We start from the raw sequence: 11,315 nt of genomic DNA on the forward strand, positions 1-11,315 counted from the left end.
TTAATGCAATACACTGACTTCCTTTAAGATTAACTATTTCAAAATACACGCTAGAGAACTATTTACACTACCGTTTTTTCAAAACACTAGGGAAAAAAACAAACAAACAACAACAACAACAAAAAAAACCCATAAACATAAACATACATACGTTCCATCCACATTTTCCAAGGAACACTCCCAATCTCAATTTTCATTCTTTCTTTAATGTTGGCACGGATAAATTAATTGCATTAATTCCTTAATTCTTCAACTAAGGAATCTAACTCTGATTTTTAAGATATGGCAGTTTCCTAATTAATTTCATCTGAGAACTTTCTTTCCTGAAAAAGAACTTCAGGCAAGGTTATATATAACTACTTATTTTGCCTTTGTTTGGAATCCTTACAGAACAATTTTTAGCACTTTCAAAGTAATTAATAAACTCAAAAAGTCTCTCATGACATCACATTCCAGCCATGCTAAAGCCTCTTGCTTTAAACTCCACTCACTGAGCCTGGAGTAAGTACGTGGAATTTAGCTTAGCTCAGATAAATAAATTAGTACAAGAAAAATCAGGTCCATTTTGCACTTCATTCTGCAGTCTTGCACAGCTACTTGAAACTTCACACTAATATTGTATCTCTCCCAAGATAAATATAGCAGTATTTTATACAACATTAAAAAAATTTTTTTAAAAAAAAAAAAAAAGTTTAAAATAAAATGGGACAGAAAAAACTGGATTTTTGCCAATTTCAAACAGCATGGAAATGTGTTGTTCTCATCCATTCCTAGTTTACAAATTTTGCTGTGAGCTGAACATATTTTTGCTGCATCCTTCCCTAAGTAAATTTCCCTGGGTATAGTTCTCCTTGAAGAATTTTCTTTGCAAAAAAAAAAATACTTGAACTTTTTTTTTTCCTCATTAATGGCAGTTTTGAGGAGTACATTAAATGAACTACCCCCTCCTAGCCATCTAATTATTTCCACATCCATAGAAATCAGAGACAGGTAGTGGCAAAATAACAGTTCTAAATTCTTCCTTAAAGGTTCCCTTCTCCACTCTTCCCAGCTTGCTGAAGCACGTGCTTGACAAGTTGCTCAGAGACATTCACCTGATGATATCAGATTATTCTTTTTGAACTGTAAATCAGGGAACAAATCTTCATTTTGGTGAGTCACAAAAATCCTCAAACCATCTTTCCCAAACAAAGTAAATTCATGAACACTGTATTGCCCAAATTATTATGCTTTTCTTTAGTAGCACAGAAACTAGCTCCACCATCTCACAACTGTTAATTCATTGCAACTGCAGCATCTCCTGATGGAGGCTGGTGATATGCCACTATACAAAATAAGGAGCAGATATTTTTTTCCAGTCTCTATGTGTATGGCATGAGAAAAACCTCTCCCTCATGTTACTGAGGGATGTCCATACCACAAGTCATGCTTAAAACTAGTTAGCTCATTTGGCCAAGAAGCACAGAGTTTAGTATGGACAACTAAGGCCTAGGAAAATGAAGCCCTAAGATATAAAGCAAATATTCAAGAAGTAATCTAAGTACAGCTCTGTTAGCTGCACTGACCAAAGTGTTACTGGGTCTTGGGCTAAGATGCTTAAAGCTGATAAGGATAATTTATGAGCTATGTCCTCAGCATTCTTCAAAAGCTCTTTTTCCTTTTTGTTCCACCCCAGTTGGAGGCAGAATCAACAATGCAACAAAGCATGGCTGTTGATTTAGTTTTTTCAGAAAGATGGCAGAATCACATATGCCCATTAGATAGATTCTTCTTCCATAGCCCTTCTATTCCAGGACAATAAGGTTTTTTTCTTCCTGACCTGATAACCTGAAAAGTCTGCTTTCTCGGTGTTGGAGGGGATTTTGTGTGGTCTTTTTTTTTTTTTTTTTTCTGTTTTGGTTTGGTTTTTTGTTTTTGTGGGGCTTTTTTTTTGTTTGTTTTTTTGTTTTGTTTTTTGTTTGTTTTTTGTTTTTGTTTTGTTTTGTTTTGTTTTTTCTTTTCTTTTAGAAATGAAATAGATGAAAAGCAATCAGATCTCCTTTTCTCTCTTGTCAGTTATGCTGCTCTGCTGCTCACCAGTATTTCGCTGTTTATAAAGCACTTTCCAGATGCAGAAAGAACATGGAAGGAAAAGTGGCATCTCCTTCTGTAAAAGTTGTTTTGGAGTCTGGACGAAAGACCTGGTTAATCAGTGACTAAATCTGGCACAGTAGACCAGATGTTTTTCTATTCAGTCCTTCTCAGCATGCATGCAACAATGAAGAAAAATAAATTACTACAGGAGAGGTAAATAAAGCTTTAAAACAGTTCTCCTCAGCAGAGCCAAGATCATAAAGCTGCTACATTTAAAAAATAATAATAATTGTTTTCCCAGTTTACTGAAAAATAGTACACTAATATATTTTGTCAGATGAAGAAACATAAGGGAAGTGTAGCTGAAAGAAGAGTTAAGACTTGAGCCTCCAAAGCTAACAATAATTCCTGCTTGTAACAAAACCCATCAGCACTGGCACAGGTGGATGGAACCACCAGAGTATGGGTGAAAGTTGATCTGTGATTTCTGCTTCGGCACTGAAGCCTCACAGAGCTCAGAACAGGGTGTGTGTGTAATATTTCAGTGTATTCTGTAAGCTGTGAACTTTCTTAGGATTATCTGTACATAATTGTATGCCAACACACAATTTCAAAGTCCTAATCCCAGCCCAACACAATGAATGGGCCCATGCACTCACAATACGATGTCTCTCTACCTCAAATTTCATCTGAGACCATGAGAATGTAGGCATGCATCTATCTATGCAGTTATGGGTCAGTCAATTCATACAGTCTGTGTGTTCAGTGGCAAATATCTAACAAATACTTATCATGGGTTATAAATGCCCCATTTTGTCTACATCCATATTTACACAGGAAGTCACCCACACATATCCAATAGCATCAAAGCTAAAGTTTTCAAGTCATCTCTGACCAAGGTATTTTGTTTCATTTTATAGAATGGAAAACCAGACATGCCTTACATGTGTATTGAATCCTAGAATTAAATCCTTGCTGAGAATTTTAGTGTTGAATATATTTTGGCAAATTGAATACAAACTCTACATATACTCTGAACTTTCATACACTTCTCAATCACATCTTCAAACAACGTCAAATATGAAGATGTGCCATGAAGTATATAATGTGTGAGTAAAGCATTTAATATTTTTCATAAAAGATATGTGAAAATCTGTAAGCTGTAAGCACTAACCACTTGAATCTGAACTCAAATGCAGCACTTATGTTCCTCAATCAACCCCCTAAACCAGGAAATTCCAAAAGTTAATGGGCCATGGTCTTCTCATCCATAACTCCATTTAAGCTATTTTGCATTCCCACAACTCACTGACATAAAACACATGAAGCATTTCTATTCAGTTTGATTTATTAATGTTTGTGTTACTTAATTCATGCTTGAGACTAGTAAAATATCTTACAGGGACAAGTTAACATCATGATTAAATTGAGCTAATTTCATCCTGGGTATAGAATTTTTGCATGAGAAATCTGAAATCAAGAACAAGGGATCCATGAGATTAGCAAAGTATTTAAGAGCTCAGAAGTTAAACAAATTTTCTCTTTCTATGTGACCTTTCGCAAGTTACCTAAATCTCCATGTGATATGCACACATTGGTATATTTGATATAGAACAACTTCATTTAAGTTCCAGCTCTTCTGTTTCCTTCAGTGAGAACAGTTAGGTACTGGAATGTGCTACCCAGGGAGGTGGTGAAATCTCTGTCCCTGGAGGTAATTAAGTAACTTGTGAATGTGGCACTTAGGGGCATGGTTTAGTGGTGGACTTAGTAGTGTTAGGTGATGGTTGGACTTGATGACCTTAAAGGTTTTTTCCAACTTAATGATTCTATGATTCAGTGATTATCGAGGGAACTTGGTAAGATTTAAGCCCCTGCTCATCCATTAAAAATAAATAAATAAATAAATAAATAAATAAATAAAAATAACATTCTTACTCGCAGAATTTTAAAATCATCTGATATATGTCAAACTACCTGATATAACCTTTAGAATCACCTGAAATATAAAAACAACTTTAGCTTTTATTTTGTCTTTCTTGGTAATACCATGTGCTACATTATATGTTCATTAAAGATGCCCTCCAACTGACACACTCAGGAAGTCCCCTCTGTTAACAGAAGTCCTCTACTGCTGCTTCTGCCAAGAATGAAAGCTCAGATGAAGTCCTCCTGGTTCATAAACCCACAACTATCCAATTGCCCCAGAGCAACTGTCCCTCTTAAGTAACTTGCAGTGGTCTGTGAAAAACTTGTTTCCTAGCCACGAAGCAGAAGACAAAGTAATACAATGTTAAAAATGGGGAGCAGAAGGCCTCTTTCCCAAGGAGGTGACTTTCTCAGTGGCTGAGATCAGTAAATAGCCATTGCATGCAGGCCTCTTTGCAAAGCATGGACGTAGGGTTCTGGAAATTCCCTTAAAACACTGGGATATAAGTGCTTATATTACATGTACATTGCAAATGAGAAAACTCCAAGTTGCCTGGAGATATGGAGAAGTGATAAGTGTCAGGCCATTCCTGACAGATTCAGATATCTGTGCCAGAGAAAATACATCAGCTTCTCAGACTTTCTCAGCTAAAACAACAGTCAAAGCAAGAAGAATATGCACAGTTACTGAGATGACAGTTGACTTATTTAGTCCTTTAAATAGTCTTTCTTTGAATTAGAAATGCTTTCTGAGAAAGAAAAAGACCTAACATTTTTCTGCATTTTAATTTTTAAAAACAACAGCATTCAAATATTATGACACTATTGTAGACTGGCTTTTCATTTGCTTATATTTTTATTTATTTATTTATTTATTTTGGTTCTTTAATTATGACACACATTGCAGTGTCTTAGTCTTTCGCTGTAATACACCATCTGTCAGAAACAAACATGTTAATTGGGTACACACTTCTGGCTTGTGCAACGTGTCTAGGCAGCTCCCAGAGCAAATGAATGCTGTTTCATGTACCATAGGTTTGAGTGAAAAATATGAAAGCTGCACTGGATGGTATTTCTACAAAGACCATCTTTGGCCTCAGGGGCTAACCTCCTCCAGTGTCTCCTGGCTACTGCTTTGAAATACCTGCTGGAGCTGCTCTTGCTACTGAACACAGGGAGAGTTTAGGAAGCAAAAACCCCAAGGCTAAAGTAATTGTTGTGAACATCCCACTTTTAAACATGCAGAACTTTTTTCATTAAGAGATTAAAGTGCAGGTATGTTGTAAATTCATCATGTACTCACAGACTGTTGTCTTGATGTTGCCTCCAAACCCATTTGCAGATAAAGTTCCTCTGACCAACCTCTATGCAAGTGGATACAAAACCCAACTGTATTGCTACATTCTACCTGTTTCCAAACCTCAGCAACACCCAGACTTCCTGCAGTCTACAGGATTAGCAATTGCTACAAAACTAAAGCTAATCATGAAACTGCAATGCACTATGTATAATGTACAGAGGCAATGAATGCTGTAATAGATCATTTCCAGGTTGTACAAGGTGGACAGACTAAAGATAACTTCTTGTAACAGTGAAATGTTTTCTTCAGTTAAATTTTGTATACATATGTGAGTACTCCACAGTCAAGAGAGATGCTCTCTGAAGAATAAATCTGGGAAAAAAAAAAAAAAAGAAAAAGAAAAAAAAGAAACAGCTTTTGATGGAAAATACATACATATTCATCAGTATTTTTTCTATTTAAAGTTTTTTTGCAGACTAATCAGAGTCATCATCTAGTACAAACTCACACTTTTCAGTTCATGAACTTTGCACAGAAAGGGCTATGGATTCCACAAAAGGCATCAGTTCAGAAATTGCTCTGCATGGGATAAACTCTGACCTTCTGTCTGGCCTCCAGTGAAATTAATAGAGTTTTATAACTATGGGCATCTGAAAATGTGGGGGTTATACTGTCTGAAAAAAAAAAAGATCAATATTTAGGTTAGAAGATAACTCTCCAGAGAGCCCAACCTTTTTACAGTTGCCATCCATCTCTACCAGAAAGGAGTTTCACATCCAGAGAGGAGCAATAAATCTTATGAATGTAACAAAAGCAAAGTGAATGAACTTACTCTAAAAGCCATCCAAAACAATACACAATATGCATTTTTGAGAGTAAACAGGAATATCTATATGGACATAATCCACAACATATTGTGCCAGAGGGTGTACAGCTAAGGACAGGAAGAAAAATTCAAGTAAGGATTTGGGCCACATTTATAAAGAAAAGCTCTGAAAAGCAAAAGCCACTAGATCTTTTAGTATATCCCAGATCCCTTATTTCTTTGTCATAAGAGCCAACATTATCTGCAACAAAATGGCTAAAAATGGTTTCACCTCCTTCAACATCTGCTATATTGTCCCATAATAGAGAGCAACTTCAATCCAGATGTTATTCTAATACCTAGGTAAGCCATACTCTTCATTTGGACTAGCCCTTGAATAGAATCTGGAAGAATAATTTAGTTTTTAGATCATCTTTTTGAAAGTTCATGTGAGTCAAAGTATATCATGATAACTCCTCTGAAAAGGATTAAGTAGAAAATTACCCCAAAATGCCTAGATCAGGTCTAATAGCCTTACTTAAAGGTTGTACATGTAGCAAAGGACTAGTCAACATATGAACAGATCATAGGTTCAACCTTTATAAAGTTGGATCATTTATTTGCACTTTCTGAAGTGTGAAAATGCTAAATAGAAAAAGAAAAGATTTGTAGAGCTATTTTTTTATTAAAATATTAAAAGGCTCATTTGAGCTGTGGCTTTTTGGATTAATTGATTAACTTTCTCATTTCTACTGTGTTCACTCTTACTGAATTATCCAAATCCAGTTTTCAAGATAATGCCAAATCCTTGACAAAAATAACCTTTCAGCGTATATTAACCAATGGAATAGGAGTAGACTGAGAACATATGGGAATAATTAATCATAGTTTACATTTAGGCTATTCAGCACATTTAATACTCACACACAGACAACATACATAAAGATGTATGTCATTAAAAGCATTGTTTTGACACAATTCAAGAAAATATGAATTCAAAGTATTCTAGGTCATTTGGACACATCTTTCTTGCATTAATTATAATGGAAGAGATGAACCAGATTCATAGATGGCTTACAGTGAAGTAAGTTAGTTGGGCCATATTGATTTACTGCTGCTAGAAATCGAGGCATAAATCTCCCAAAAGAGTTTCTCCAGTTTGAGAATCAAGATAAAATTACGTAGGAAAAATGCAAATGTATTCTCTTTTTGTGAAGACATATTGATCAGAAACACTTACCTCCTTTCTACTGAACGTATCATTTCTACCAAAATATTTAGGCCTCTTTAAAATTGAAAGCAGTCTCAAGGTCTTTTTAATAAGCACACAATTTGCAAGTTAACTTACTTAAAAGATTTACACTTGCAGAAAATGCTGCTATTTAGATCCTAACTTCCTTCAGGAATATTAATTCTGGTATAATTTTGTTCAGCAAGTTATCCAAGCAAATGTATTTCAGTAACATTGAATTGCATCAGCTCTGTAGGAATATTAACTTTTTTTATTCTCTTTATGTTTAGTACCTTATAAAATGCATTACAACATAGAAATAGAAAATAAAAATAAAGAACCTCAATTTGAGAGTTGGGTTTTCTTTTAAATGTATTTCTGCATGCATAAATGTACTGAATCATAGGCTATTCCTTAAGACATACGTTTCTCAACATAGCTTGTTTGTATACATCTCAAAGTATTTCACTACTAGTGACTTGAGTTGATAGCTACCAATATAACACAACTCAGCATGCTCGATAAATGCAAGAGAGGTATTAATCCATGAGATGATGCAAGCTATCAACAAATTATACTCTTATTCAATGGTATAAGATACACTTTTGTCACTTTTTTCTTCCTTAAACAGAGTGCTTCATAAAAAAATTCCAGTGCATGAATATCTAAGCCCTAAAACAAAATTTATTAGAGATTAGGACATGTGTCTTATTCCCCAGGCTTTAAGATCATTCTCTGAAAATACAGAGCTAATGGCATAGGACCCAAAACATAAAGTCTTACCATACCATGAGCAAGAATCCAGTACATATTGATCAACACGTATCAATGTGCTGTAGGTTTCTAAAATATCTGATGTATGTGACTCTTATTTCTTTAGAATTATTTTCAAACTTCAAGCAAAATTGGGTGGCTAATCTTTCTGGAATATCAAGTCTGATTGTATTGTGTAAAAGATGAGCTTTTTCCTAAACAAAACAAAAACGCAAATATAAGTTTGTATGTAGGGTAAATCCATGTGGAGATGAGAAGTATTGTTTAATTGGCTTGTGCTGATAGCTTGCTATTTTTTATTTTAATAAAACATCATAGCACAGTTGTGACTTCTCATCTACTTAGTTAACTGCAGAATACCACATGCATTAGCAAACACAGACTTCTTTTAACCTACAAATCTATGCAAGTAACAGACAACTGTAAGATATCCTGCCTGCTAATAACAAGATGAAAAGCTTTGTAAACTGTAAAATAAGCAGGACAAAATATGAGGGAAAAGAATCTGAAAAAAAAGAGTTGCTCCAGTTTATAGCTCTGAACCTTTTATTTTCTTTTTCCTCCTACATTTTATTTTATGTTCTGGGGGTATGCAGTGATTCTATCATGGCTAGAGCAATGCATTTCCCTCTTTCAGAGGACCTTTGTTATCTTCAGCACTGTAAAGAAGATCCTTCTGGAGGAAAGGGCATTGAAAGGTGATGAATTTGGCATAGAAAAGATATCATAAAGCAAAGTTGCAATATTGGCTACAATGCTCATTAATCTCATCTCATTATAACTACTTGAGATATTTCATATGCACCCAGCTTTACCACCATTTCCTGGACTATTTGCTTTTAACACCTTGCTCCTTTCTTTGTGTACCTCCAGCACTCCCACTTTTTATCTCATCAGCCACGAACTCCTCACCTTTGCCTTCAAGAGTATGCTCCTACTGGCTCTAATGCACTAGCAAAATGTTGCCCATGTCTTAAATTCACGCACAAGGATTTTCACAAAACCATGACAACAGTCCCTGACAGTGGTTAAGCAGCCAGTGTCCTGGGATCGTTACCACACATGAAGGCTCTGCACTGACTCATTTCTTTGTGCTTCCTTTGCTTTCAGTGGACCTGCCTGTTGTGTATGTCTTGCTGGTCAGTGAAGAATTTTCTTCTGAATGTTGACAGATTATAGATTACAGGTGGGTGAGGGACCAACAAAAGTGCAGTAGTAGCATACAGCCAAGAAATAACAAATTAGTATTATCTCACAAGAAACTAATAAATGCAGTACTAATTGCTAATCCTTTCCTGTAAAATTAAAAGTTATTTGAGATAATAAGACTCCTTTTCAATATATGATGATAGAAATTTAAGAAGTGATAGTTCTGTTGTTTGTTTGTTAATGTTCCCCTAAAATAAATTATTGTTTATTATGAACATTTTCATGAATTTAGACAGTTGTCAACTTACAGCATTGTTTCTTTGAAAGCATTTACGTATGAAAATGCTTTTAAAAAATGAAACAGTATTTAGAGAAATATCATAGCTGAAGTCTTTATTTCCATAACATTGTGTCTTGTGCAGGGCTTGAGAGGTATACTCTGGTGCTTTGTGATTTATTGCTGTTTATTTAAATGACATTTTCTGTATTCTGAAGGACCTTCATCTGACATATAGCATTTCCTTTCTAGTCTTTAAATATATGCATATTCACATACAAAAACACATTTAACAAGACAGATATATTAACATTTGTTAGTAGGTCAAACTAAAACATTATCAAGGATGCAGTGTTCTCTTTGACCTGCTAACACTTAAGCAAGCTGCAACAGCCCTATATAATTCAGATTGTAATATGCTTTACTTAACCTTTGTTAACGAACACATGAAGGAACAGCTTTTCCTTTTAGTGAGGACAAAGCATGGTATTTCAAAAGGGCACATGTGAATTGAGACTAAGGCTCTGTACACAGTTAAATCCTTCATTTGACTTCTGAATCCGTTCTTTCCCCTTTCCACTCTAATCCACACAGAAACAACATGGGGGGAAAAAAAATAGCTGAATTGAAACTACTTTTATTGCTTTTCCATACCAAAACAAATTAAAAAATAAAAACATAAATCTCCTGTTTGTACAAAATGTCCTCAAGGAGTGAAAATGAATCCACTAAAAGCACTTGTCAGGTTCACAAATCTGTCACATCTCAGCCAGAGCTGGCCCAGCAACTACTGCAACCACTGGAGCATAGCCTCACCAGAGCACTGTAGACTACTCTGGGCTACTTCTCAGAGTACTGAAAGCCAGGTCAATGTTCTCATCACCGCACTGGAGCGTATTACCTACTTGTTCTGTTTCAGGGATCATCCGAGCACACTGCAAACTGCATCTGTAGTTGTTGCAGCTCTGACCTACAAGAGCAAAGTCATCTATTTGAAGGAAAAAATATTTGGTGCAGACCCACTATTTGCCTAACACACGTCTCTTCCATCTGGATTCAGTAGCCCAGTCATCACTGATAATTTCTCAACCTTTTCAGTCTCCTAAGCCTTGTCACTTTGGTCTGTGATTGCATTTGACCTTTGTATAAGAGATACAAAGAGAGAATGGGAAGGAAAGAGTCCTTCTTGACCGAATCTGGCTCTAAAAACTAAATATTAGTAAAAACAAAGCTACCTTCACCCTCCCAGCATTGTACCCTCATTTTCAGGACATGGAGTTTTGCTTGAAGGATGCAGAAAAAAGCAGCAGGTGTGAGTTACATGAACTTACAAAAAAGATTTATTTAAATGATAATTCCTTACACACAAATAAAAATCTAAACCCTTCCTGCAGCACTGAAAAAAAAAAAAAAAGACAAACAGTGCTTCCAAAATGTCTGATTATGTCTACCTTAGCAATAGGAGAAACAGTATAAATAACTCATTAATAGATTTTAATTATGAAATCAAATCAGTCACAAGAAAGCTGATCTCATATTTCTGCTTTTTTTCTGTAGTGTCAAATAGAGGTCATGCTTGCCAAGCACACTGCTGCTTTACGAAAACAATTTGGTTGGTATAAAGTGCATGACTGACTTATTCAATATCACCTGAGTTTAGAAAACCTGGCATTTAGGTCCAGGATTGCAGCAATTAATGAAGCTTCAACCTGCTGCATTTGGAGGTCTTTGGGAATCCTTATCATTTACATTTAAGTGACAGACTTGTAGACTTCAC

The sequence above is a fragment of the Coturnix japonica genome, chromosome 2 (genome assembly GCF_001577835.2).
Source record: "Coturnix japonica isolate 7356 chromosome 2, Coturnix japonica 2.1, whole genome shotgun sequence".
Classification (NCBI taxonomy): Eukaryota; Metazoa; Chordata; class Aves; order Galliformes; family Phasianidae; genus Coturnix; species Coturnix japonica.